At 44.0% G+C, this 24,656-nt stretch overlaps 54 non-coding genes across 54 annotated transcripts; all 54 read right to left on the bottom strand.

The window, feature by feature from the left end:
* Positions 1–272: 272 nt before the first annotated feature.
* TRNAV-UAC (transfer RNA valine (anticodon UAC)) lies at positions 273–345 on the bottom strand. The gene has a single exon. It is a non-coding gene; the product is annotated as a tRNA-Val (tRNA).
* Positions 346–1,091: 746 nt separating this feature from the next.
* Positions 1,092–1,164, bottom strand: TRNAV-AAC (transfer RNA valine (anticodon AAC)). The gene has a single exon. It is a non-coding gene; the product is annotated as a tRNA-Val (tRNA).
* Positions 1,165–1,499: 335 nt separating this feature from the next.
* TRNAV-UAC (transfer RNA valine (anticodon UAC)) lies at positions 1,500–1,572 on the bottom strand. Its single transcript has one exon. It is a non-coding gene; the product is annotated as a tRNA-Val (tRNA).
* A 63-nt stretch (positions 1,573–1,635) lies between these two features.
* On the bottom strand, positions 1,636–1,708 carry TRNAV-UAC (transfer RNA valine (anticodon UAC)). Its single transcript has one exon. It is a non-coding gene; the product is annotated as a tRNA-Val (tRNA).
* A 199-nt stretch (positions 1,709–1,907) lies between these two features.
* On the bottom strand, positions 1,908–1,980 carry TRNAV-UAC (transfer RNA valine (anticodon UAC)). Its single transcript has one exon. It is a non-coding gene; the product is annotated as a tRNA-Val (tRNA).
* A 63-nt stretch (positions 1,981–2,043) lies between these two features.
* TRNAV-UAC (transfer RNA valine (anticodon UAC)) lies at positions 2,044–2,116 on the bottom strand. Its single transcript has one exon. It is a non-coding gene; the product is annotated as a tRNA-Val (tRNA).
* A 746-nt stretch (positions 2,117–2,862) lies between these two features.
* On the bottom strand, positions 2,863–2,935 carry TRNAV-AAC (transfer RNA valine (anticodon AAC)). Its single transcript has one exon. It is a non-coding gene; the product is annotated as a tRNA-Val (tRNA).
* Positions 2,936–3,270: 335 nt separating this feature from the next.
* Positions 3,271–3,343, bottom strand: TRNAV-UAC (transfer RNA valine (anticodon UAC)). Its single transcript has one exon. It is a non-coding gene; the product is annotated as a tRNA-Val (tRNA).
* A 63-nt stretch (positions 3,344–3,406) lies between these two features.
* TRNAV-UAC (transfer RNA valine (anticodon UAC)) lies at positions 3,407–3,479 on the bottom strand. The gene has a single exon. It is a non-coding gene; the product is annotated as a tRNA-Val (tRNA).
* A 63-nt stretch (positions 3,480–3,542) lies between these two features.
* TRNAV-UAC (transfer RNA valine (anticodon UAC)) lies at positions 3,543–3,615 on the bottom strand. Its single transcript has one exon. It is a non-coding gene; the product is annotated as a tRNA-Val (tRNA).
* A 336-nt stretch (positions 3,616–3,951) lies between these two features.
* Positions 3,952–4,024, bottom strand: TRNAV-UAC (transfer RNA valine (anticodon UAC)). The gene has a single exon. It is a non-coding gene; the product is annotated as a tRNA-Val (tRNA).
* A 63-nt stretch (positions 4,025–4,087) lies between these two features.
* On the bottom strand, positions 4,088–4,160 carry TRNAV-UAC (transfer RNA valine (anticodon UAC)). The gene has a single exon. It is a non-coding gene; the product is annotated as a tRNA-Val (tRNA).
* Positions 4,161–4,496: 336 nt separating this feature from the next.
* On the bottom strand, positions 4,497–4,569 carry TRNAV-UAC (transfer RNA valine (anticodon UAC)). The gene has a single exon. It is a non-coding gene; the product is annotated as a tRNA-Val (tRNA).
* Positions 4,570–5,312: 743 nt separating this feature from the next.
* Positions 5,313–5,385, bottom strand: TRNAV-UAC (transfer RNA valine (anticodon UAC)). The gene has a single exon. It is a non-coding gene; the product is annotated as a tRNA-Val (tRNA).
* Positions 5,386–5,995: 610 nt separating this feature from the next.
* TRNAV-UAC (transfer RNA valine (anticodon UAC)) lies at positions 5,996–6,068 on the bottom strand. Its single transcript has one exon. It is a non-coding gene; the product is annotated as a tRNA-Val (tRNA).
* A 63-nt stretch (positions 6,069–6,131) lies between these two features.
* Positions 6,132–6,204, bottom strand: TRNAV-UAC (transfer RNA valine (anticodon UAC)). The gene has a single exon. It is a non-coding gene; the product is annotated as a tRNA-Val (tRNA).
* Positions 6,205–6,948: 744 nt separating this feature from the next.
* On the bottom strand, positions 6,949–7,021 carry TRNAV-UAC (transfer RNA valine (anticodon UAC)). Its single transcript has one exon. It is a non-coding gene; the product is annotated as a tRNA-Val (tRNA).
* Positions 7,022–7,218: 197 nt separating this feature from the next.
* Positions 7,219–7,291, bottom strand: TRNAV-UAC (transfer RNA valine (anticodon UAC)). The gene has a single exon. It is a non-coding gene; the product is annotated as a tRNA-Val (tRNA).
* A 610-nt stretch (positions 7,292–7,901) lies between these two features.
* On the bottom strand, positions 7,902–7,974 carry TRNAV-UAC (transfer RNA valine (anticodon UAC)). Its single transcript has one exon. It is a non-coding gene; the product is annotated as a tRNA-Val (tRNA).
* A 63-nt stretch (positions 7,975–8,037) lies between these two features.
* Positions 8,038–8,110, bottom strand: TRNAV-UAC (transfer RNA valine (anticodon UAC)). Its single transcript has one exon. It is a non-coding gene; the product is annotated as a tRNA-Val (tRNA).
* Positions 8,111–8,173: 63 nt separating this feature from the next.
* On the bottom strand, positions 8,174–8,246 carry TRNAE-UUC (transfer RNA glutamic acid (anticodon UUC)). The gene has a single exon. It is a non-coding gene; the product is annotated as a tRNA-Glu (tRNA).
* Positions 8,247–8,989: 743 nt separating this feature from the next.
* Positions 8,990–9,062, bottom strand: TRNAV-UAC (transfer RNA valine (anticodon UAC)). Its single transcript has one exon. It is a non-coding gene; the product is annotated as a tRNA-Val (tRNA).
* Positions 9,063–9,672: 610 nt separating this feature from the next.
* On the bottom strand, positions 9,673–9,745 carry TRNAV-UAC (transfer RNA valine (anticodon UAC)). The gene has a single exon. It is a non-coding gene; the product is annotated as a tRNA-Val (tRNA).
* Positions 9,746–9,808: 63 nt separating this feature from the next.
* TRNAV-UAC (transfer RNA valine (anticodon UAC)) lies at positions 9,809–9,881 on the bottom strand. Its single transcript has one exon. It is a non-coding gene; the product is annotated as a tRNA-Val (tRNA).
* A 63-nt stretch (positions 9,882–9,944) lies between these two features.
* On the bottom strand, positions 9,945–10,017 carry TRNAE-UUC (transfer RNA glutamic acid (anticodon UUC)). The gene has a single exon. It is a non-coding gene; the product is annotated as a tRNA-Glu (tRNA).
* A 63-nt stretch (positions 10,018–10,080) lies between these two features.
* Positions 10,081–10,153, bottom strand: TRNAV-UAC (transfer RNA valine (anticodon UAC)). Its single transcript has one exon. It is a non-coding gene; the product is annotated as a tRNA-Val (tRNA).
* Positions 10,154–10,901: 748 nt separating this feature from the next.
* Positions 10,902–10,974, bottom strand: TRNAV-UAC (transfer RNA valine (anticodon UAC)). Its single transcript has one exon. It is a non-coding gene; the product is annotated as a tRNA-Val (tRNA).
* Positions 10,975–11,037: 63 nt separating this feature from the next.
* On the bottom strand, positions 11,038–11,110 carry TRNAV-UAC (transfer RNA valine (anticodon UAC)). Its single transcript has one exon. It is a non-coding gene; the product is annotated as a tRNA-Val (tRNA).
* A 63-nt stretch (positions 11,111–11,173) lies between these two features.
* On the bottom strand, positions 11,174–11,246 carry TRNAV-UAC (transfer RNA valine (anticodon UAC)). The gene has a single exon. It is a non-coding gene; the product is annotated as a tRNA-Val (tRNA).
* A 64-nt stretch (positions 11,247–11,310) lies between these two features.
* On the bottom strand, positions 11,311–11,383 carry TRNAV-UAC (transfer RNA valine (anticodon UAC)). Its single transcript has one exon. It is a non-coding gene; the product is annotated as a tRNA-Val (tRNA).
* A 1,534-nt stretch (positions 11,384–12,917) lies between these two features.
* TRNAV-UAC (transfer RNA valine (anticodon UAC)) lies at positions 12,918–12,990 on the bottom strand. The gene has a single exon. It is a non-coding gene; the product is annotated as a tRNA-Val (tRNA).
* Positions 12,991–13,461: 471 nt separating this feature from the next.
* TRNAV-UAC (transfer RNA valine (anticodon UAC)) lies at positions 13,462–13,534 on the bottom strand. The gene has a single exon. It is a non-coding gene; the product is annotated as a tRNA-Val (tRNA).
* Positions 13,535–13,733: 199 nt separating this feature from the next.
* Positions 13,734–13,806, bottom strand: TRNAV-UAC (transfer RNA valine (anticodon UAC)). Its single transcript has one exon. It is a non-coding gene; the product is annotated as a tRNA-Val (tRNA).
* Positions 13,807–13,869: 63 nt separating this feature from the next.
* Positions 13,870–13,942, bottom strand: TRNAV-UAC (transfer RNA valine (anticodon UAC)). Its single transcript has one exon. It is a non-coding gene; the product is annotated as a tRNA-Val (tRNA).
* Positions 13,943–14,005: 63 nt separating this feature from the next.
* On the bottom strand, positions 14,006–14,078 carry TRNAE-UUC (transfer RNA glutamic acid (anticodon UUC)). Its single transcript has one exon. It is a non-coding gene; the product is annotated as a tRNA-Glu (tRNA).
* Positions 14,079–14,141: 63 nt separating this feature from the next.
* TRNAV-UAC (transfer RNA valine (anticodon UAC)) lies at positions 14,142–14,214 on the bottom strand. The gene has a single exon. It is a non-coding gene; the product is annotated as a tRNA-Val (tRNA).
* A 63-nt stretch (positions 14,215–14,277) lies between these two features.
* TRNAV-UAC (transfer RNA valine (anticodon UAC)) lies at positions 14,278–14,350 on the bottom strand. Its single transcript has one exon. It is a non-coding gene; the product is annotated as a tRNA-Val (tRNA).
* Positions 14,351–14,685: 335 nt separating this feature from the next.
* TRNAV-UAC (transfer RNA valine (anticodon UAC)) lies at positions 14,686–14,758 on the bottom strand. Its single transcript has one exon. It is a non-coding gene; the product is annotated as a tRNA-Val (tRNA).
* Positions 14,759–14,821: 63 nt separating this feature from the next.
* On the bottom strand, positions 14,822–14,894 carry TRNAV-UAC (transfer RNA valine (anticodon UAC)). Its single transcript has one exon. It is a non-coding gene; the product is annotated as a tRNA-Val (tRNA).
* A 200-nt stretch (positions 14,895–15,094) lies between these two features.
* On the bottom strand, positions 15,095–15,167 carry TRNAV-UAC (transfer RNA valine (anticodon UAC)). The gene has a single exon. It is a non-coding gene; the product is annotated as a tRNA-Val (tRNA).
* Positions 15,168–16,048: 881 nt separating this feature from the next.
* Positions 16,049–16,121, bottom strand: TRNAV-UAC (transfer RNA valine (anticodon UAC)). Its single transcript has one exon. It is a non-coding gene; the product is annotated as a tRNA-Val (tRNA).
* Positions 16,122–16,728: 607 nt separating this feature from the next.
* On the bottom strand, positions 16,729–16,801 carry TRNAI-UAU (transfer RNA isoleucine (anticodon UAU)). Its single transcript has one exon. It is a non-coding gene; the product is annotated as a tRNA-Ile (tRNA).
* Positions 16,802–16,864: 63 nt separating this feature from the next.
* TRNAV-UAC (transfer RNA valine (anticodon UAC)) lies at positions 16,865–16,937 on the bottom strand. The gene has a single exon. It is a non-coding gene; the product is annotated as a tRNA-Val (tRNA).
* A 200-nt stretch (positions 16,938–17,137) lies between these two features.
* TRNAV-UAC (transfer RNA valine (anticodon UAC)) lies at positions 17,138–17,210 on the bottom strand. Its single transcript has one exon. It is a non-coding gene; the product is annotated as a tRNA-Val (tRNA).
* An 881-nt stretch (positions 17,211–18,091) lies between these two features.
* Positions 18,092–18,164, bottom strand: TRNAV-UAC (transfer RNA valine (anticodon UAC)). Its single transcript has one exon. It is a non-coding gene; the product is annotated as a tRNA-Val (tRNA).
* A 471-nt stretch (positions 18,165–18,635) lies between these two features.
* Positions 18,636–18,708, bottom strand: TRNAV-UAC (transfer RNA valine (anticodon UAC)). The gene has a single exon. It is a non-coding gene; the product is annotated as a tRNA-Val (tRNA).
* Positions 18,709–19,452: 744 nt separating this feature from the next.
* Positions 19,453–19,525, bottom strand: TRNAV-AAC (transfer RNA valine (anticodon AAC)). The gene has a single exon. It is a non-coding gene; the product is annotated as a tRNA-Val (tRNA).
* Positions 19,526–19,725: 200 nt separating this feature from the next.
* On the bottom strand, positions 19,726–19,798 carry TRNAV-UAC (transfer RNA valine (anticodon UAC)). Its single transcript has one exon. It is a non-coding gene; the product is annotated as a tRNA-Val (tRNA).
* Positions 19,799–20,406: 608 nt separating this feature from the next.
* Positions 20,407–20,479, bottom strand: TRNAV-UAC (transfer RNA valine (anticodon UAC)). Its single transcript has one exon. It is a non-coding gene; the product is annotated as a tRNA-Val (tRNA).
* An 881-nt stretch (positions 20,480–21,360) lies between these two features.
* Positions 21,361–21,433, bottom strand: TRNAV-UAC (transfer RNA valine (anticodon UAC)). Its single transcript has one exon. It is a non-coding gene; the product is annotated as a tRNA-Val (tRNA).
* Positions 21,434–21,633: 200 nt separating this feature from the next.
* Positions 21,634–21,706, bottom strand: TRNAV-UAC (transfer RNA valine (anticodon UAC)). The gene has a single exon. It is a non-coding gene; the product is annotated as a tRNA-Val (tRNA).
* Positions 21,707–22,178: 472 nt separating this feature from the next.
* Positions 22,179–22,251, bottom strand: TRNAV-AAC (transfer RNA valine (anticodon AAC)). Its single transcript has one exon. It is a non-coding gene; the product is annotated as a tRNA-Val (tRNA).
* A 200-nt stretch (positions 22,252–22,451) lies between these two features.
* Positions 22,452–22,524, bottom strand: TRNAV-UAC (transfer RNA valine (anticodon UAC)). Its single transcript has one exon. It is a non-coding gene; the product is annotated as a tRNA-Val (tRNA).
* Positions 22,525–23,404: 880 nt separating this feature from the next.
* Positions 23,405–23,477, bottom strand: TRNAV-UAC (transfer RNA valine (anticodon UAC)). Its single transcript has one exon. It is a non-coding gene; the product is annotated as a tRNA-Val (tRNA).
* Positions 23,478–24,656: the final 1,179 nt, after the last annotated feature.

Genomic DNA, 24,656 nt, shown 5'->3' with positions numbered 1-24,656 from the left:
ATGTATCTACCAGGGCTCGAACATGGACCTTCCGCCTGTAAAGCGGACGTGATAACCACTACACCATAGATACGTAGTAATACTGAGTTTTCCAAGAGACCTAGCTTTTTTATGTCCTATCACGATGGTCAAAATATGTATCTACCAGAACCCGAACCTGGGACCTTCCGCGTGTAAAGCGGACGTGATAACCACTACACCATAGATACGTAGTAATACTGAGTTTTCCAAGAGAACTAGCTTTTTTATGTCCTATCACGATGGTCAAAATATGTATCTACCAGGGCTCGAACCTGGGACCTTCCGCGTGTAAAGCGGGCGTGATAACCACTACACCATAAATACGTAGTAATGCTGAGTTTTCCAAGAGACCTTGCTTTTTTATGCCCAATCACGATGGAAAAATATGTATCTACCCGGGCTCGAACCTGGGACCTTCCGCGTGTAAAGCCGACGTGATAACCACTACACCATAGATACGTAACAATACTGAGTTTTCCAAGAGACCTAGCTTTTTTTATGTCCTATCACGATGGACAAACTTGTTATCTAACAGGGCTCGAACCTGGGACCTTGCACGTGTTAGGCGGACGTGATAACCACTACACCATATATAAGTAGTAATACTGAGTTTTCCGAGAGATCTAGCTAATTTTTATGCCCAATCACGATGGACAAAATATGTATCTAACAGGGCTCGAACCTGGGACCTTGCACGTGTTAGGCGGACGTGATAATCACTCCACCATATATAAGTAGTAATACTGAGTTTTCCGAGAGACCTAGCTTTTTTATGCCCAATCACGATGGACAAAATATGTATCTACCAGGGCTCGAACATGGGACCTTCCGCGTGTAAAGCTGACGTGATAACCACTACACCCTAGCTACGTAGCAATACTGAGTTTTCCAAGAGACCTAGCTTTTTTTATGTCCTATCACGATGGACAAAGTTGTTATCTAACAGGGCTCGAACCTGGGACCTTCCGCGTGTAAAGCGGACGTGATAACCACTACACCATAGATACGTAGTAATACTGAGTTTTCCAAGAGAACTAGCTTTTTTATGCCCAATCACGATGGACAAAATATGTATCTACCAGGGCTCGAACCTGGGACCATCCGCGTGTTAGGCGGACGTGATAACCACTACACCACAGATACGTAGTAATACTGAGTTTTCCAAGAGACCTAGCTTTTTTTATGTCCTATCACGATGGTCAAAATATGTATCTACCAGGACCCGAACCTGGGACCTTCCGCGTGTAAAGCGGACGTGATAACCACTACAACATAGATACGTCGTAATGCTGAGTTTTCCAAGAGACCTAGCTTTTTATGCCCAATCACGATGGACAAAATATGTATCTAACAGGGCTCGAACTTGGGACCTTGCACGTGGTAGGCGGACGTGATAACCACTACACCATATATAAGTAGTAATACTGAGTTTTCCAAGAGACCTAGCTTTTTTATGTCCTTTCACGATGGTCAAAATATGCATCTACCAGGGCTCGAACCTGGGACCTTCCGCGTGTAAAGCGGACGTGATAACCACTACACCATAGATACGTAACAATACTGAGTTTTCCAAGAGAACTAGCTTTATTATGCCCAATTACGATGGACAAAGTATGTATCTACCAGGTCTCGAACCTGGGACCTTCCGCGTGTAAAGCGGACGTGATAACCACTACACCATAGATACGTAGTAATACTGAGTTTTCCAAGAGACCTAGCTTTTTTATGTCCTATCACGATGGTCAAAATATGTATCTACCAGAACCCGAACCTGGGACCTTCCGCGTGTAAAGCGGACGTGATAACCACTACACCATAGATACGTAGTAATACTGAGTTTTCCAAGAGAACTAGCTTTTTTATGTCCTATCACGATGGTCAAAATATGTATCTACCAGGGCTCGAACCTGGGACCTTCCGCGTGTAAAGCGGACGTGATAACCACTACACCATAGATACGTAGTAATACTGAGTTTTCCAAGAGAACTAGCTTTTTTATGTCCTATCACGATGGTCAAAATATGTATCTACCAGGGCTCGAACCTGGGACCTTCCGCGTGTAAAGCGGGCGTGATAACCACTACACCATAAATACGTAGTAATGCTGAGTTTTCCAAGAGACCTTGCTTTTTTATGCCCAATCACGATGGAAAAATATGTATCTACCCGGGCTCGAACCTGGGACCTTCCGCGTGTAAAGCCGACGTGATAACCACTACACCATAGATACGTAACAATACTGAGTTTTCCAAGAGACCTAGCTTTTTTTATGTCCTATCACGATGGACAAACTTGTTATCTAACAGGGCTCGAACCTGGGACCTTGCACGTGTTAGGCGGACGTGATAACCACTACACCATATATAAGTAGTAATACTGAGTTTTCCGAGAGATCTAGCTAATTTTTATGCCCAATCACGATGGACAAAATATGTATCTAACAGGGCTCGAACCTGGGACCTTGCACGTGTTAGGCGGACGTGATAATCACTCCACCATATATAAGTAGTAATACTGAGTTTTCCGAGAGACCTAGCTTTTTTATGCCCAATCACGATGGACAAAATATGTATCTACCAGGGCTCGAACATGGGACCTTCCGCGTGTAAAGCTGACGTGATAACCACTACACCCTAGCTACGTAGCAATACTGAGTTTTCCAAGAGACCTAGCTTTTTTTATGTCCTATCACGATGGACAAAGTTGTTATCTAACAGGGCTCGAACCTGGGACCTTCCGCGTGTAAAGCGGACGTGATAACCACTACACCATAGATACGTAGTAATACTGAGTTTTCCAAGAGAACTAGCTTTTTTATGCCCAATCACGATGGACAAAATATGTATCTACCAGGGCTCGAACCTGGGACCATCCGCGTGTTAGGCGGACGTGATAACCACTACACCACAGATACGTAGTAATACTGAGTTTTCCAAAAGACCTAGCTTTTTTTATGTCCTATCACGATGGTCAAAATATGTATCTACCAGGACCCGAACCTGGGACCTTCCGCGTGTAAAGCGGACGTGATAACCACTACAACATAGATACGTCGTAATGCTGAGTTTTCCAAGAGACCTAGCTTTTTATGCCCAATCACGATGGACAAAATATGTATCTAACAGGGCTCGAACTTGGGACCTTGCACGTGGTAGGCGGACGTGATAAAAACTACACCATATATAAGTAGTAATACTGAGTTTTCCAAGAGACCTAGCTTTTTTATGTCCTTTCACGATGGTCAAAATATGCATCTACCAGGGCTCGAACCTGGGACCTTCCGCGTGTAAAGCGGACGTGATAACCACTACACCATAGATCCGTAACAATACTGAGTTTTCCAAGAGAACTAGCTTTATTATGCCCAATTACGATGGACAAAGTATGTATCTACCAGGTCTCGAACCTGGGACCTTCCGCGTGTAAAGCGGACGTGATAACCACTACACCATAGATACGTAGTAATGCTGAGTTTTCCAAGAGACCTAGCTATTTTATGTCCTATCACGATGGTCAAAATATGTATCTACCAGGGCTCGAACCTGGGACCTTCCGCGTGTAAAGCGGACGTGATAACCACTACAACATAGATACGTAGTAATGCTGAAATTTCCAAGAGACCTAGCTTTTTTATGCCCAATCACGATGGTCAAAATATGCATCTACCAGGGCTCGAACCTGGGACCTTCCGCGTGTAAAGCGGACGTGATAACCACTGCAACATAGATACGTAGTAGCGCTGAGTTTTCCAAGAGACCTAGCTTTTTTATGCCCAATCACGATAGACAAAATATGTATCTACCAGGTCGCGAACATGGGACCTTCCGCGTGTAAAGCGGACGTGATAACCACTACACCCTAGATACGTAGTAATACTGAGTTTTCCAAGAGACCTAGCTTTTTTTGTGTCCTATCACGATGGTCAAAATATGTATCTACCAGGACCCGAACCTGGGACCTTCCGCGTGTAAAGCGGACGTGATAACCACTACACCATAGATACGTAGTAATACTGAGTTTTCCAAGAGAACTAGCTTTTTTATGTCCTATCACGATGGTCAAAATATGTATCTACCAGGGCTCGAACCTGGGACCTTCCGCGTGTAAAGCGGGCGTGATAACCACTACACCATAAATACGTAGTAATGCTGAGTTTACCGAGAGATCTTGCTTTTTTATGCCCAATCACGATGGACAAAATATGTATCTAACAGGGCTCGAACCTGGGACCTTGCACGTGTTAGGCGGACGTGATAACCACTCCACCATATATAAGTAGTAATACTGAGTTTTCCAAGAGACCTAGCTTTTTTATGCCCAATCACGATGGACAAAATATGTATCTACCAGGGCTCGAACATGGGACCTTCCGCGTGTAAAGCGGACGTGATAACCACTACACCGTAGATACGTAGTAATACTGAGTTTTCCAAGAGACCTAGCTTTTTTTGTGTCCTATCACGATGGTCAAAATATGTATCTACCAGGACCCGAACCTGGGACCTTCCGCGTGTAAAGCGGACGTGATAACCACTACACCATAGATACGTAGTAATACTGAGTTTTCCAAAAGAACTAGCTTTTTTATGTCCTATCACGATGGTCAGAATATGTATCTACCAAGGCTCGAACCTGGGACCTTCCGCGTGTAAAGCGGGCGTGATAACCACTACACCATAAATACGTAGTAGTGCTGAGTTTTCCGAGAGATCTAGCTTTTTTATGCCCAATCACGATGGACAAAATATGTATCTAACAGGGCTCGAACCTGGGACCTTGCACGTGTTAGGCGGACGTGATAACCACTCCTCCATATATAAGTAGTAATAATGAGTTTTCCGAGAGATCTAGCTATTTTTTATGTCCAATCACGATGGACAAAACATGTATCTACCAGGGCTCGAACATGGACCTTCCGCCTGTAAAGCGGACGTGATAACCACTACACCATAGATACGTAGTAATACTGAGTTTTCCAAGAGACCTAGCTTTTTTATGTCCTATCACGATGGTCAAAATATGTATCTACCAGAACCCGAACCTGGGACCATCCGCGTGTAAAGCGGACGTGATAACCACTACACCATAGATACGTAGTAATACTGAGTTTTCCAAGAGAACTAGCTTTTTTATGTCCTATCACGATGGTCAAAATATGTATCTACCAGGGCTCGAACCTGGGACCTTCCTGGTGTAAAGCGGGCGTGATAACCACTACACCATAAATACGTAGTGATGCTGAGTTTTCCAAGAGACCTTGCTTTTTTATGCCCAATCACGATGGAAAAATATGTATCTACCCGGGCTCGAACCTGGGACCTTCCGCGTGTAAAGCGGACGTGATAACCACTACACCATAGATACGTAGCAATACTGAGTTTTCCAAGAGACCTAGCTTTCTTATGTCCTATCACGATGGACAAAGTTGTTATCTAACAGGGCTCGAACCTGGGACCTTGCACGTGTTAGGCGGACGTGATAACCACTACACCATATATAAGTAGTAATACTGAGTTTTCCGAGAGATCTAGCTAATTTTTATGCCCAATCACGATGGACAAAATATGTATCTAACAGGGCTCGAACCTGGGACCTTGCACGTGTTAGGCGGACGTGATAATCACTCCACCATATATAAGTAGTAATACTGAGTTTTCCGAGAGACCTAGCTTTTTTATGCCCAATCACGATGGACAAAATATGTATCTACCAGGGCTCGAACATGGGACCTTCCGCGTGTAAAGCTGACGTGATAACCACTACACCCTAGCTACGTAGCAATACTGAGTTTTCCAAGAGACCTAGCTTTTTTTATGTCCTATCACGATGGACAAAGTTGTTATCTAACAGGGCTCGAACCTGGGACCTTCCGCGTGTAAAGCGGACGTGATAACCACTACACCATAGATACGTAGTAATACTGAGTTTTCCAAGAGAACTAGCTTTTTTATGCCCAATCACGATGGACAAAATATGTATCTACCAGGGCTCGAACCTGGGACCTTCCGCGTGTAAAGCGGACGTGATAACCACTACAACATAGATACGTAGTAATACTGAGTTTTCCAAGAGAACTAGCTTTTTTATGCCCAATCACGATGGACAAAATATGTATCTACCAGGGCTCGAACCTGGGACCTTCCGCGTGTAAAGCGGACGTGATAACCACTACACCATAGATACGTAGTAATCCTGAGTTTTCCAATAGACCTAGTTTTTTTATGTCCTATCACGATGGTCAATATATGTATCTACCAGGACCCGAACCTGGGACCTTCCGCGTGAACAGCGGACGTGATAACCACTATACCATAGATACGTAGTAATACTGAGTTTTCCAAAAGAACTAGCTTTTTTATGTCCTATCACGATGGTCAGAATATGTATCTACCAAGGCTCGAACCTGGGACCTTCCGCGTGTAAAGCGGGCGTGATAACCACTACACCATAAATACGTAGTAGTGCTGAGTTTTCCGAGAGATCTAGCTTTTTTATGCCCAATCACGATGGACAAAATATGTATCTAACAGGGCTCGAACCTGGGACCTTGCACGTGTTAGGCGGACGTGATAACCACTCCGCCATATATAAGTAGTAATAATGAGTTTTCCGAGAGATCTAGCTATTTTTTATGTCCAATCACGATGGACAAAACATGTATCTACCAGGGCTCGAACATGGACCTTCCGCCTGAAAAGCGGACGTGATAACCACTACACCATAGATACGTAGTAATACTGAGTTTTCCAAGAGACCTAGCTTTTTTATGTCCTATCACGATGGTCAAAATATGTATCTACCAGAACCCGAACCTGGGACCATCCGCGTGTAAAGCGGACGTGATAACCACTACACCATAGATACGTAGTAATACTGAGTTTTCCAAGAGAACTAGCTTTGTTATGTCCTATCACGATGGTCAAAATATGTATCTACCAGGGCTCGAACCTGGGACCTTCCGCGTGTAAAGCGGGCGTGATAACCACTACACCATAAATACGTAGTAATGCTGAGTTTTCCAAGAGACCTTGCTTTTTTATGCCCAATCACGATGGAAAAATATGTATCTACCCGGGCTCGAACCTGGGACCTTCCGCGTGTAAAGCGGGCGTGATAACCACTACACCATAAATACGTAGTGATGCTGAGTTTTCCAAGAGACCTTGCTTTTTTATGCCCAATCACGATGGAAAAATATGTATCTACCCGGGCTCGAACCTGGGACCTTCCGCGTGTAAAGCGGACGTGATAACCACTACACCATAGATACGTAGCAATACTGAGTTTTCCAAGAGACCTAGCTTTTTTATGTCCTATCACGATGGACAAAGTTGTTATATAACAGGGCTCGAACCTGGGACCTTGCACGTGTTAGGCGGACGTGATAACCACTACACCATATATAAGTAGTAATACTGAGTTTTCCGAGAGATCTAGCTAATTTTTATGCCCAATCACGATGGACAAAATATGTATCTAACAGGGCTCGAACCTGGGACCTTGCACATGTTAGGCGGACGTGATAATCACTCCACCATATATAAGTAGTAATACTGAGTTTTCCGAGAGACCTAGCTTTTTTATGCCCAATCACGATGGACAAAATATGTATCTACCAGGGCTCGAACATGGGACCTTCCGCGTGTAAAGCTGACGTGATAACCACTACACCCTAGCTACGTAGCAATACTGAGTTTTCCAAGAGACCTAGCTTTTTTTATGTCCTATCACGATGGACAAAGTTGTTATCTAACAGGGCTCGAACCTGGGACCTTCCGCGTGTAAAGCGGACGTGATAACCACTACACCATAGATACGTAGTAATACTGAGTTTTCCAAGAGAACTAGCTTTTTTATGCCCAATCACGATGGACAAAATATGTATCTACCAGGGCTCGAACCTGGGACCTTCCGCGTGTAAAGCGGACGTGATAACCACTACAACATAGATACGTAGTAATACTGAGTTTTCCAAGAGAACTAGCTTTTTTATGCCCAATCACGATGGACAAAATATGTATCTACCAGGGCTCGAACCTGGGACCTTCCGCGTGTAAAGCGGACGTGATAACCACTACACCATAGATACGTAGTAATCCTGAGTTTTCCAATAGACCTAGTTTTTTTATGTCCTATCACGATGGTCAATATATGTATCTACCAGGACCCGAACCTGGGACCTTCCGCGTGAAAAGCGGACGTGATAACCACTATACCATAGATACGTAGTAATACTGAGTTTTCCAAAAGAACTAGCTTTTTTATGTCCTATCACGATGGTCAGAATATGTATCTACCAAGGCTCGAACCTGGGACCTTCCGCGTGTAAAGCGGGCGTGATAACCACTACACCATAAATACGTAGTAGTGCTGAGTTTTCCGAGAGATCTAGCTTTTTTATGCCCAATCACGATGGACAAAATATGTATCTAACAGGGCTCGAACCTGGGACCTTGCACGTGTTAGGCGGACGTGATAACCACTCCACCATATATAAGTAGTAATAATGAGTTTTCCGAGAGATCTAGCTATTTTTTATGTCCAATCACGATGGACAAAACATGTATCTACCAGGGCTCGAACATGGACCTTCCGCCTGAAAAGCGGACGTGATAACCACTACACCATAGATACGTAGTAATACTGAGTTTTCCAAGAGACCTAGCTTTTTTATGTCCTATCACGATGGTCAAAATATGTATCTACCAGAACCCGAACCTGGGACCATCCGCGTGTAAAGCGGACGTGATAACCACTACACCATAGATACGTAGTAATACTGAGTTTTCCAAGAGAACTAGCTTTGTTATGTCCTATCACGATGGTCAAAATATGTATATACCAGGGCTCGAACCTGGGACCTTCCGCGTGTAAAGCGGGCGTGATAACCACTACACCATAAATACGTAGTAATGCTGAGTTTTCCAAGAGACCTTGCTTTTTTATGCCCAATCACGATGGAAAAATATGTATCTACCCGGGCTCGAACCTGGGACCTTCCGCGTGTAAAGCGGACGTGATAACCACTACACCATAGATACGTAGCAATACTGAGTTTTCCAAGAGACCTAGCTTTTTTATGTCCTATCACGATGGACAAAGTTGTTATCTAACAGGGCTCGAACCTGGGACCTTGCACGTGTTAGGCGGACGTGATAACCACTACACCATATATAAGTAGTAATACTGAGTTTTCCGAGAGATCTAGCTAATTTTTATGCCCAATCACGATGGACAAAATATGTATCTAACAGGGCTCGAACCTGGGACCTTGCACGTGTTAGGCGGACGTGATAATCACTCCACCATATATAAGTAGTAATACTGAGTTTTCCGAGAGACCTAGCTTTTTTATGCCCAATCACGATGGACAAAATATGTATCTACCAGGGCTCGAACATGGGACCTTCCGCGTGTAAAGCTGACGTGATAACCACTACACCCTAGCTACGTAGCAATACTGAGTTTTCCAAGAGACCTAGCTTTTTTTATGTCCTATCACGATGGACAAAGTTGTTATCTAACAGGGCTCGAACCTGGGACCTTCCGCGTGTAAAGCGGACGTGATAACCACTACACCATAGATACGTAGTAATACTGAGTTTTCCAAGAGAACTAGCTTTTTTATGCCCAATCACGATGGACAAAATATGTATCTACCAGGGCTCGAACCTGGGACCTTCCGCGTGTAAAGCGGACGTGATAACCACTACAACATAGATACGTAGTAATACTGAGTTTTCCAAGAGAACTAGCTTTTTTATGCCCAATCACGATGGACAAAATATGTATCTACCAGGGCTCGAACCTGGGACCTTCCGCGTGTAAAGCGGACGTGATAACCACTACACCATAGATACGTAGTAATCCTGAGTTATCCAATAGACCTAGTTTTTTTATGTCCTATCACGATGGTCAATGTATGTATCTACCAGGACCCGAACCTGGGACCTTCCGCGTGAAAAGCGGACGTGATAACCACTATACCATAGATACGTAGTAATACTGAGTTTTCCAAGAGAACTAGCTTTTTTATGCCCAATCACGATGGACAAAATATGTATCTACCAGGGCTCGAACCTGGGACCTTCCGCGTGTAAAGCGGACGTGATAACCACTACACAATAGATACGTATTAATACTGAGTTTTCCAAGAGACCTATCTTTTTTATGCCCAATCACGATGGACAAAATATGTATCTACCAGGGCTCGAACCTGGGACCTTCCGCGTGTAAAGCGGACGTGATAACCACTACACCATATATAAGTAGTAATACTGAGTTTTCCGAGAGATCTAGCTAATTTTTATGCCCAATCACGATGGACAAAATATGTATCTAACAGGGCTCGAACTTGGGACCTTGCACGTGTTAGGCGGACGTGATAACCACTACACCATATATAAGTAGTAATACTGAGTTTTCCGAGAGATCTAGCTAATTTTTATGCCCAATCACGATGGACAAAATATGTATCTAACAGGGCTCGAACCTGGGACCTTGCACGTGTTAGGCGGACGTGATACTCACTCCACCATATATAAGTAGTAACACTGAGTTTTCCGAGAGACCTAGCTTTTTTATGCCCATTCACGATGGACAAAATATGTATCTACCAGGGCTCGAACATGGGACCTTCCGCGTGTAAAGCGGACGTGATAACCACTACACCCTAGCTACGTAGCAATACTGAGTTTTCCAAGAGACCTAGCTTTTTTTATGTCCTATCACGATGGTCAAAATATGTTTCTACCAGGACCCGAACCTGGGACCTTCCGCGTGTAAAGCGGACGTGATAACCACTACACCATAGATACGTAGTAATACTGATTTTTCCAAGAGAACTAGCTTTTTTATGCCCAATCACGATGGACAAAATGTGTATCTACCAGGGCTCGAACCTGGGACCTTCCGCGTGTAAAGCGGACGTGATAACCACTACACCATAGATACGTAGTAATACTGAGTTTTCCAAGAGAACTAGCTTTTTTATGCCCAATCACGATGGACAAAATATGTATCTACCAGGGCTCGAACCTGGGACCTTCCGCGTGTAAAGCGGACGTGATAACCACTACACAATAGATACGTATTAATACTGAGTTTTCCAAGAGACCTAGCTTTTTTATGTCCTATCACGATGGTCAAAATATGTATCTACCAGGGCTCGAACATGGGACCTTCCGCGTGTAAAGCGGACGTGATAACCACTACACCATAGATACGTAGGAATACTGAGTTTTCCAAGAGACCTAGCTTTTTTTGTGTCCTATCACGATGGTCAAAATATGTATCTACCAGGACCCGAACCTGGGACCTTCCGCGTGTAAAGCGGACGTGATAACCACTACACCATAGATACGTAGTAATACTGAGTTTTCCAAGAGAACTAGCTTTTTTATGTCCTATCACGATGGTCAAAATATGCATCTACCAGGGCTCGAACCTGGGACCTGTCGCGTGTAAAGCGGGCGTGATAACCACTACACCAAAAATACGTAGTAATGCTGAGTTTTCCGAGAGATCTAGCTTTTTTATGCCCAATCACGATGGACAAAATATGTGTCTACCAGGGCTCGAACCTGGGACCTTGCACGTGTTAGGCGGACGTGATAACCACTCCACCTTACATAAGTAGTAATACTGAGTTTTCCGAGAGATCTAGCTAATTTTTATGCCCAATCACGATGGACAAAACATGTATCTACCAGGGCTCGAACATGGGACCTTCCGCGTGTAAAGCGGACGTGATAACCACTACAACATAGATACGTAGTAGCGCTGAGTTTTCCAAGAGACCTAGCTTTTTTATGCCCAATCACGATGGACAAAATATGTATCTACCAGGGCTCGAACATGGGACCTTCCGCGTGTAAAGCGGACGTGATAACCACTACACCGTAGATACGTAGTAATACTGAGTTTTCCAAGAGACCTAGCTTTTTTTGTGTCCTATCTAGGGTTCTAAATCGGTAAATTACCATGGTAATTTACACGGTAATTTACCATGGTAACTGTAATTTACGATTTTCTCGGGTAAATTACGAAAACGGTAATTACCCTGGTAATTACCGTGGTAATTTACGCTGGTAAATTAACACGATGGTAATTTACCACCGAATTTTAATTTGCTTCACTTTCAAAATGGTCTAAAGGCTCCATATTTTGCTCTACTCGTGCATGCACACTAATTTCTTCCCATATGAATAAGTCTTAAAAGGTCGAACGGCAAGCGTGGGAAAAATTTGATTAAGGAAATGAAATTTGATTTTCTCGTCTATTCTTGTTGTCGAGTTCGTTTGCTTTAGCTGGAAAGCTGAAGTTGTTAGAATTTTCTAGAGATGGGCATGGGCCCATACCGATACCAATATCGGCACCAAAATTTGACTAAACCGATATATCGGTATTTGTTTAAACTGGTATCGGCCCTTCTCTAGAATTTGGTTCTAAAAACGTGAAACAGCAAAAATTCGCAAAATTGGTAAGAAGAAGAAAGTGGATGTTGCTGTTCAAAAGTATTTTGAGCTGCAAACATCAAAACTCGATGTTTAAATAATGTAAGACACTATGCTATAAAAAGAATACCTGTGTTCAAGTGATATTTTCATTATTTAGCTTAAAAACGATCAATATAATTTAATTTTTGAATTTTCGTAAATTACCATGAACGGTAATTTACGCGGTAAATTACGGTGTAATTTACCATTTTCCAAAATTACCGTAATTTTCGAACCCTAGTCCTATCACGATGGTCAAAATATGTATCTACCAGGACCCGAACCTGGGACCTTCCGCGTGTAAAGCGGACGTGATAACCACTACAACATAGATACGTAGTAATACTGAGTTTTCCAAAAGAACTAGCTTTTTTATGTCCTATCACGATGGTCAGAATATGTATCTACCAGGGCTCGAACCTGGGACCTTCCGCGTGTAAAGCGGGCGTGATAACCACTACACCATAAATACGTAGTAGTGCTGAGTTTTCCGAGAGATCTAGCTTTTTTATGCCCAATCACGATGAACAAAATATGTATCTAACAGGGCTCGAACCTGGGACCTTGCACGTGTTAGGCGGACGTGATAACCACTCCACCATATATAAGTAGTAATACTGAGTTTTCCGAGAGATCTAGCTAATTTTTATGTCCAATCACGATGGACAAAACATGTACCTACCAGGGCTCGAACATGGACCTTCCGCCTGTAAAGCGGACGTGATAACCACTACACCATAGATACGTAGTAATACTGAGTTTTCCAAGAGACCTAGCTTTTTATGTCCTATCACGATGGTCAAAATATGTATCTACCAGAACCCGAACCTGGGACCTTCCGCGTGTAAAGCGGACGTGATAACCACTACACCATAGATACGTAGTAATACTGAGTTTTCCAAGAGAACTAGCTTTTTTATGTCCTATCACGATGGTCAAAATATGTATCTACCAGGGCTCGAACCTGGGACCTTCCGCGTGTAAAGCGGGCGTGATAACCACTACACCATAAATACGTAGTAATGCTGAGTTTTCCAAGAGACCTAGCTTTTTTATGCCCAATCACGATGGAAAAATATGTATCTACCCGGGCTCGAACCTGGGACCTTCCGCGTGTAAAGCGGACGTGATAACCACTACACCCTAGCTACGTAGCAATACTGAGTTTTCCAAGAGACCTAGCTTTTTTTATGTCCTATCACGATGGTCAAAATATGTATCTACCAGGACCCGAACCTGGGACCTTCCGCGTGTAAAGCGGACGTGATAACCACTACACCATAGATACGTAGTAATACTGAGTTTTCCAAGAGAACTAGCTTTTTTATGCCCAATCACGATGGACAAAATATGTATCTACCAGGGCTCGAACCTGGGACCTTCCGCGTGTAAAGCGGACGTGATAACCACTACACCATAGATACGTAGTAATCCTGAGTTTTCCAATAGACCTAGCTTTTTTATGTCCTATCACGATGGTCAATATATGTATCTACCAGGACCCGAACCTGGGACCTTCCGCGTGAAAAGCGGACGTGATAACCACTACACCATAGATACGTAGTAATACTGAGTTTTCCAAGAGAACTAGCTTTTTTATGCCCAATCACGATGGACAAAATATGTATCTACCAGGGCTCGAACCTGGGACCTTCCGCGTGTAAAGCGGACGTGATAACCACTACACAATAGATACGTATTAATACTGAGTTTTCCAAGAGACCTAGCTTTTTTATGTCCTATCACGATGGTCAAAATATGTATCTACCAGGGCTCGAACATGGGACCTTCCGCGTGTAAAGCGGACGTGATAACCACTACACCATAGATACGTAGGAATACTGAGTTTTCCAAGAGACCTATCTTTTTTGTGTCCTATCACGATGGTCAAAATATGTATCTACCAGGACCCGAACCTGGGACCTTTCGCGTGTAAAGCGGGCGTGATAACCACTACACCATAAATACGTAGTAATGCTGAGTTTTCCGAGAGATCTAGCTTTTTTATGCCCAATCACGATGGACAAAATATGTGTACCAGGGCTCGAACCTGGGACCTTGCACGTGTTAGGCGGACGTGATAACCACTCCACCTTACATAAGTAGTAATACTGAGTTTTCCGAGAGATCTAGCTAATTTTTATGCCCAATCACGATGGACAAAACATGTATCTACCAGGGCTCGAACATGGGACCTTCCGCGTGTAAAGCGGACGTGATAACCACTACACCATAGATACGTAGTAATACTGAGTTTTCCAAGTGACCTAGCTTTTTTATGTCCTATCACGATGGTCAAAATATGTATCTACCAGGGCTCGAACCTGGGACCTTCCGCGTGTAAAGCGGACGTGATAACCACTACAACATAGATACGTAGTAGTGCTGAGTTTTCCAAGAGACCTAGCTTTTTTATGCCCAATCACGATTGACAAAATATGTATCTACCAGGGCTCGAACATGGGACCTTCCGCGTGTAAAGCGGACGTTATAACCACTACACCGTAGATACGTAGTAATACTGAGTTTTCCAAGAGACCTAGCTTTTTTTGTGTCCTATCACGATGGTCAAAATATGTATCTACCAGGACCCGAACCTGGGACCTTCCGCGTGTAAAGCGGACGTGATAACCACTACACCATAGATACGTAGCAATACTGAGTTTTCCAAGAGACCTAACTTTTTTTATGTCCTATCACGATGGTCAAAATATGTATCTACCTGGGCTCGAACCTGGGACCTTCCTCGAGTAAAGCGGACGTGATAACCACAACACCATAGATACGTCGTAATGCTGAGTTTTCCAAGAGACCTAGCTTTTTCATGCCCTATCACGATGGACAAAGTAGTTATCTAACAGGGCTCGAACCTGGGACCTTGCACGTGTTAGGCGGACGTGATAACCACTACACCATATATAAGTAGTAATACTGAGTTTTCCGAGAGATCTAGCTAATTTTTATGCCCAATCACGATGGTCAAAATATGTATCTACCAGGGCTCGAACCTGGGACCTTCCGTGTGTAAAGCGGACGTGATAACCACTACAACATAGATACGTAGTAATGCTGAAATTTCCAAGAGACCTAGCTTTTTTATGCCCAATCACGATGGACAAAATATGTGTCTACCTGGCCTCGAACCTGGGACCTTCCCCGTGTAAAGCGGACGTGATAACCACTACACCATAGATACGTAGTGATACTGAGTTTTCCAAGAGACCTAGCTTTTTTATGTCCTATCACGATGGTCAAATTATGCATCTACCAGGGCTCGAACCCGGAACCTTCCGCGTGTAAAGCGGACGTGATAACCACTACAACATAGATACGTAGTAGCGCTGAGTTTTCCAAGAGACCTAGCTTTTTTATGCCCAATCACGATGGACAAAATATGTATCTACCAGGGCTCGAACATGGGACCTTCCGCGTGTAAAGCGGACGTGATAACCACTACACCATACATTCGTAGTTGAGCTGCGTTTTCCAAGAGACCTAGCTTTTTATGCCCAATCACGATGGACAAAATATGTATCTACCAGGGCTCGAACCTGGGACCTTCCGCGTGTAAAGCGGACGTGATAACCACTACAACATAGATACGTAGTAATGCTGAAATTTCCAAGAGACCTAGCTTTTTTATGCCCAATCACGATGGTCAAAATATGCATCTACCAGGGCTCGAACCTGGGACCTTCCGCGTGTAAAGCGGACGTGATAACCACTACAACATAGATACGTAGTAGCGCTGAGTTTTCCAAGAGACCTAGCTTTTTTATGCCCAATCACGATGGACAAAATATTAGCTACCAGGGCTCGAACATGGGACCTTCCGCGTGTAAAGCGGACGTGATAACCACTACACCCTAGATACGTAGTAATACTGAGTTTTCCAAGAGACCTAGCTTTTTTTGTGTCCTATCACGATGGTCAAAATATGTATATATCAGGACCCGAGCCCGGGACCTTCCGCGTGTAAAGCGGACGTGATAACCACTACACCATAGATACGTAGTAATACTGAGTTTTCCGAGAGATCTAGCTTTTTTATGCCCAATCACGATGGACAAAATATGTGTACCAGGGCTCGAACCTGGGACCTTGCACGTGTTAGGCGGACGTGATAACCACTCCACCTTACATAAGTAGTAATACTGAGTTTTCCGAGAGATCTAGCTAATTTTTATGCCCAATCACGATGGACAAAACATGTATCTACCAGGGCTCGAACATGGGACCTTCCGCGTATAAAGCGGACGTGATAACCACTACACCATAGATACGTAGTAATACTGAGTTTTCCAAGTGACCTAGCTTTTTTATGTCCTATCACGATGGTCAAAATATGTATCTACCAGGGCTCGAACCTGGGACCTTCCGCGTGTAAAGCGGACGTGATAACCACTACAACATAGATACGTAGTAGTGCTGAGTTTTCCAAGAGACCTAGCTTTTTTATGCCCAATCACGATTGACAAAATATGTATCTACCAGGGCTCGAACATGGGACCTTCCGCGTGTAAAGCGGACGTTATAACCACTACACCGTAGATACGTAGTAATACTGAGTTTTCCAAGAGACCTAGCTTTTTTTGTGTCCTATCACGATGGTCAAAATATGTATCTACCAGGACCCGAACCTGGGACCTTCCGCGTGTAAAGCGGACGTGATAACCACTACACCATAGATACGTAGCAATACTGAGTTTTCCAAGAGACCTAACTTTTTTTATGTCCTATCACGATGGTCAAAATATGTATCTACCTGGGCTCGAACCTGGGACCTTCCTCGAGTAAAGCGGACGTGATAACCACAACACCATAGATACGTCGTAATGCTGAGTTTTCCAAGAGACCTAGCTTTTTCATGCCCAATCACGATGGACAAAGTAGTTATCTAACAGGGCTCGAACCTGGGACCTTGCACGTGTTAGGCGGACGTGATAACCACTACACCATATATAAGTAGTAATACTGAGTTTTCCGAGAGATCTAGCTAATTTTTATGCCCAATCACGATGGTCAAAATATGTATCTACCAGGGCTCGAACCTGGGACCTTCCGTGTGTAAAGCGGACGTGATAACCACTACAACATAGATACGTAGTAATGCTGAAATTTCCAAGAGACCTAGCTTTTTTATGCCCAATCACGATGGACAAAATATGTGTCTACCTGGCCTCGAACCTGGGACCTTCCCCGTGTAAAGCGGACGTGATAACCACTACACCATAGATACGTAGTGATACTGAGTTTTCCAAGAGACCTAGCTTTTTTATGTCCTATCACGATGGTCAAATTATGCATCTACCAGGGCTCGAACCCGGAACCTTCCGCGTGTAAAGCGGACGTGATAACCACTACAACATAGATACGTAGTAGCGCTGAGTTTTCCAAGAGACCTAGCTTTTTTATGCCCAATCACGATGGACAAAATATGTATCTACCAGGGCTCGAACATGGGACCTTCCGCGTGTAAAGCGGACGTGATAACCACTACACCATACATTCGTAGTTGAGCTGCGTTTTCCAAGAGACCTAGCTTTTTATGCCCAATCACGATGGACAAAATATGTATCTACCAGGGCTCGAACCTGGGACCTTCCGCGTGTAAAGCGGACGTGATAACCACTACAACATAGATACGTAGTAATGCTGAAATTTCCAAGAGACCTAGCTTTTTTATGCCCAATCACGATGGTCAAAATATGCATCTACCAGGGCTCGAACCTGGGACCTTCCGCCTGTAAAGCGGACGTGATAACCACTACAACATAGATACGTAGTAGCGCTGAGTTTTCCAAGAGACCTAGCTTTTTTATGCCCAATCACGATGGACAAAATATTAGCTACCAGGGCTCGAACATGGGACCTTCCGCGTGTAAAGCGGACGTGATAACCACTACACCCTAGATACGTAGTAATACTGAGTTTTCCAAGAGACCTAGCTTTTTTTGTGTCCTATCACGATGGTCAAAATATGTATATATCAGGACCCGAGCCCGGGACCTTCCGCGTGTAAAGCGGACGTGATAACCACTACACCATAGATACGTAGTAATACTGAGTTTTCCAAGAGAACTAGCTTTTTTATGTCCTATCACGATGGTCAAAATATGTATCTACCAGGGCTCGAACCTGGGACCTTCCGCGTGTAAAGCGGGCGTGATAACCACTACACCATAAATACGTAGTAATGCTGAGTTTTCCGAGAGATCTTGCTTTTTTATGCCCAATCACGATGGACAAATATGTATCTAACAGGGCTCGAACCTCGGACCTTGCACGTGTTAGGCGGACGTGATAACCACTCCACCATATATAAGTAGTAATACTGAGTTTTCCGAGAGATCTAGCTAATTTTTATGCCCAATCACGATGGACAAAACATGTATCTACCAGGGCTCGAACATGGGACCTTCCGCGTGTAAAGCGGACGTGATAACCACTACAACATTGATACGTAGTAATGCTGAAATTTCCAAGAGCCCTAGCTTTTTTATGCCCAATCACGATGGACAAAATATGTGTCTACCAGGCCTCGAACCTGGGACCTTCCCCGTGTAAAGCGGACGTGATAACCACTACACCATAGATACGTAGTGATACTGAGTTTTCCAAGAGACCTAGCTTTTTTATGTCCTATCACGATGGTCAAATTATGCATCTACCAGGGCTCGAACCTGGAACCTTCCGCGTGTATAGCGGACGTGATAACCACTACAACATAGATACGTAGTAGCGCTGAGTTTTCCAAGAGACCTAGCTTTTTTATGCCCAATCACGATGGACAAAATATGTATCTACCAGGGCTCGAACATGGGACCTTCCGCGTGTAAAGCGGACGTGATAACCACTACACCATAGATTCGTAGTTGAGCTGAGTTTTCCAAGAGACCTAGCTTTTTTATGCCCAATCACGATGGACAAAATATGTATCTACCAGGGCTCGAACCTGGGACCATCCGCGTGTTAGGCGGACGTGATAACCACTACACCACAGATACGTAGTAGTACTGAGTTTTCCAAGAGACCTAGCTTTTTTTATGTCCTATCACGATGGTCAAAATATGTATCTACCAGGACCCGAACCTGGGACCTTCCGCGTGTAAAGCGGACGTGATAACCACTACACCAAAGATACGTAATAATACTAACTTTTCCAAGAGAACTAGCTTTTTTATGCCCAATCACGATGGACAAAGTATGTATCTACCAGGGCTCGAACCTGGGACCTTCCGCGTGTAAAGCGGACGTGATAACCACTACACCATAGATACGTAGTAATAATGAGTTTTCCAAGAGACCTAGCTTTTTTATGTCCTATCACGATGGTCAGAATATGTATCTACCAGGGCTCGAACATGGGACCTTCCGCGTGTAAAGCGGACGTGATAACCACTACACCCTAGATACGTAGTAATACTGAGTTTTCCAAGAGACCTAGCTTTTTTGTGTCCTATCACGATGGTCAAAATATGTATCTACCAGGACCCGAACCCGGGACCTTCCGCGTGTAAAGCGGACGTGATAACCACTACACCATAGATACGTAGTAATACTGAGTTTTCCAAGAGAACTAGCTTTTTTATGTCCTATCACGATGGTCAAAATATGTATCTACCAGGGCTCGAACCTGGGACCTTCCGCGTGTATAGCGGACGTGATAACCACTACAACATAGATACGTAGTAGCGCTGAGTTTTCCAAGAGACCTAGCTTTTTTATGCCCAATCACGATGGACAAAATATGTATCTACCAGGGCTCGAACATGGGACCTTCCGCGTGTAAAGCGGACGTTATAAACACTACACCGTAGATACGTAGTAATACTGAGTTTTCCAAGAGACCTAGCTTTTTTTGTGTCCTATCACGATGGTCAAAATATGTATCTACCAGGACCCGAACCTGGGACCTTCCGCGTGTAAAGCGGACGTGATAACCACTACACCATAGATACGTAGCAATACTGAGTTTTCCAAGAGACCTAACTTTTTTTATGTCCTATCACGATGGTCAAAATATGTATCTACCTGGGCTCGAACCTGGGACCTTCCTCGAGTAAAGCGGACGTGATAACCACAACACCATAGATACGTCGTAATGCTGAGTTTTCCAAGAGACCTAGCTTTTTCATGCCCAATCACGATGGACAAAGTAGTTATCTAACAGGGCTCGAACCTGGGACCTTGCACGTGTTAGGCGGACGTGATAACCACTACACCATATATAAGTAGTAATACTGAGTTTTCCGAGAGATCTAGCTAATTTTTATGCCCAATCACGATGGTCAAAATATGTATCTACCAGGGCTCGAACCTGGGACCTTCCGTGTGTAAAGCGGACGTGATAACCACTACAACATAGATACGTAGTAATGCTGAAATTTCCAAGAGACCTAGCTTTTTTATGCCCAATCACGATGGACAAAATATGTGTCTACCTGGCCTCGAACCTGGGACCTTCCCCGTGTAAAGCGGACGTGATAACCACTACACCATAGATACGTAGTGATACTGAGTTTTCCAAGAGACCTAGCTTTTTTATGTCCTATCACGATGGTCAAATTATGCATCTACCAGGGCTCGAACCCGGAACCTTCCGCGTGTAAAGCGGACGTGATAACCACTACAACATAGATACGTAGTAGCGCTGAGTTTTCCAAGAGACCTAGCTTTTTTATGCCCAATCACGATGGACAAAATATGTATCTACCAGGGCTCGAACATGGGACCTTCCGCGTGTAAAGCGGACGTGATAACCACTACACCATACATTCGTAGTTGAGCTGCGTTTTCCAAGAGACCTAGCTTTTTATGCCCAATCACGATGGACAAAATATGTATCTACCAGGGCTCGAACCTGGGACCTTCCGCGTGTAAAGCGGACGTGATAACCACTACACCCTAGATACGTAGTAATACTGAGTTTTCCAAGAGACCTAGCTTTTTTTGTGTCCTATCACGATGGTCAAAATATGTATATATCAGGACCCGAGCCCGGGACCTTCCGCGTGTAAAGCGGACGTGATAACCACTACACCATAGATACGTAGTAATACTGAGTTTTCCAAGAGAACTAGCTTTTTTATGTCCTATCACGATGGTCAAAATATGTATCTACCAGGGCTCGAACCTGGGACCTTCCGCGTGTAAAGCGGGCGTGATAACCACTACACCATAAATACGTAGTAATGCTGAGTTTTCCGAGAGATCTTGCTTTTTTATGCCCAATCACGATGGACAAATATGTATCTAACAGGGCTCGAACCTCGGACCTTGCACGTGTTAGGCGGACGTGATAACCACTCCACCATATATAAGTAGAAATACTGAGTTTTCCGAGAGATCTAGCTAATTTTTATGCCCAATCACGATGGACAAAACATGTATCTACCAGGGCTCGAACATGGGACCTTCCGCGTGTAAAGCGGACGTGATAACCACTACAACATTGATACGTAGTAATGCTGAAATTTCCAAGAGACCTAGCTTTTTTATGCCCAATCACGATGGACAAAATATGTATCTACCAGGGCTCGAACATGGGACCTTCCGCGTGTAAAGCGGACGTGATAACCACTACACCATAGATTCGTAGTTGAGCTGAGTTTTCCAAGAGACCTAGCTTTTTTATGCCCAATCACGATGGACAAAATATGTATCTACCAGGGCTCGAACCTTGGACCATCCGCGTGTTAGGCGGACGTGATAACCACTACACCACAGATACGTAGTAGTACTGAGTTTTCCAAGAGACCTAGCTTTTTTTATGTCCTATCACGATGGTCAAAATATGTATCTACCAGGACCCGAACCTGGGACCTTCCGCGTGTAAAGCGGACGTGATAACCACTACACCAAAGATACGTAATAATACTAACTTTTCCAAGAGAACTAGCTTTTTTATGCCCAATCACGATGGACAAAGTATGTATCTACCAGGGCTCGAACCTGGGACCTTCCGCGTGTAAAGCGGACGTGATAACCACTACACCATAGATACGTAGTAATAATGAGTTTTCCATGAGACCTAGCTTTTTTATGTCCTATCACGATGGTCAGAATATGTATCTACCAGGGCTCGAACATGGGACCTTCCGCGTGTAAAGCGGACGTGATAACCACTACACCCTAGATACGTAGTAATACTGAGTTTTCCAAGAGACCTAGCTTTTTTGTGTCCTATCACGATGGTCAAAATATGTATCTACCAGGACCCGAACCCGGGACCTTCCGCGTGTAAAGCGGACGTGATAACCACTACACCATAGATACGTAGTAATACTGAGTTTTCCAAGAGAACTAGCTTTTTTATGTCCTATCACGATGGTCAAAATATGTATCTACCAGGGCTCGAACCTGGGACCTTCCGCGTGTATAGCGGACGTGATAACCACTACAACATAGATACGTAGTAGCGCTGAGTTTTCCAAGAGACCTAGCTTTTTTATGCCCAATCACGATGGACAAAATATGTATCTACCAGGGCTCGAACATGGGACCTTCCGCGTGTAAAGCGGACGTGATAACCACTACACCATAGATTCGTAGTTGAGCTGAGTTTTCCAAGAGACCTAGCTTTTTTATGCCCAATCACGATGGACAAAATATGTATATACCAGGGCTCGAACCTGGGACCATCCGCGTGTTAGGCGGATGTGATAACCACTACACCACAGATACGTAGTAGTACTGAGTTTTCCAAGAGACCTAGCTTTTTTTATGTCCTATCACGATGGTGAAAATATGTATCTACCAGGACCCGAACCTGGGACCTTCCGCGTGTAAAGCGGACGTGATAACCACTACACCAAAGATACGTAATAATACTAACTTTTCCAAGAGAACTAGCTTTTTTATGCCCAATCACGATGGACAAAGTATGTATCTACCAGGGCTCGAACCTGGGACCTTCCGCGTGTAAAGCGGACGTGATAACCACTACACCATAGATACGTAGTAATAATGAGTTTTCCAAGAGACCTAGCTTTTTTATGTCCTATCACGATGGTCAGAATATGTATCTACCAGGGCTCGAACATGGGACCTTCCGCGTGTAAAGCGGACGTGATAACCACTACACCCTAGATACGTAGTAATACTGAGTTTTCCAAGAGACCTAGCTTTTTTGTGTCCTATCACGATATTCAAAATATGTATCTACCAGGACCCGAACCCGGGACCTTCCGCGTGTAAAGCGGACGTGATAACCACTACACCATAGATACGTAGTAATACTGAGTTTTCCAAGAGAACTAGCTTTTTTATGTCCTATCACGATGGTCAAAATATGTATCTACCAGGGCTCGAACCTGGGACCTTCCGCGTGTAAAGCGGACGTGGTAACCACAACAACATAGATACGTAGTAATGCTGAAATTTCCAAGAGACCTAGCTTTTTTATGCCCAATCACGATGGTCAAAATATGCATCTACCAGGGCTCGAACCTGGGACCTTCCGCGTGTAAAGCGGACGTGATAACCACTACAACATAGATACGTAGTAGCGCTGAGTTTTCCAAGAGACCTAGCTTTTTTATGCCCAATCACGATGGACAAAATATGTATCTACCAGGGCTCGAACATGGGACCTTCCGCGTGTAAAGCGGACGTGATAACCACCACACCCTAGATACGTAGTAATACTGAGTTTTCCAAGAGACCTAGCTTTTTTGTGTCCTATCACGATGGTCAAAATATGTATCTACCAGGACCCGAACCCGGGACCTTCCGCGTGTAAAGCGGACGTGACAACCACTACACCATAGATACGTAGTAATACTGAGTTTTCCAAGAGAACTAGCTTTTTATGTCCTATCACGATGGTCAAAATATGTATCTACCAGGGCTCAAACCTGGGACCTTCCGCGTGTAAAGCGGGCGTGATAACCACTACACCATAAATACGTAGTAATGCTGAGTTTTCCGAGAGATCTTGCTTTTTTATGCCCAATCACGATGGACAAATATGTATCTAACAGGGCTCGAACCTCGGACCTTGCACGTGTTAGGCGGACGTGATAACCACTCCACCATATATAAGTAGTAATACTGAGTTTTCCGAGAGATCTAGCTAATTTTTATGCCCAATCACGATGGACAAAACATGTATCTACCAGGGCTCGAACATGGGAC

Source organism: Phalangium opilio, unplaced genomic scaffold (genome assembly GCF_054372755.1).
Source record: "Phalangium opilio isolate 3A_F unplaced genomic scaffold, DU_Popi_V2 ptg000013l_1, whole genome shotgun sequence".
NCBI classification, from domain to species: domain Eukaryota; kingdom Metazoa; phylum Arthropoda; class Arachnida; order Opiliones; family Phalangiidae; genus Phalangium; species Phalangium opilio.
This window is presented reverse-complemented; position numbering and strand designations above follow the sequence as displayed.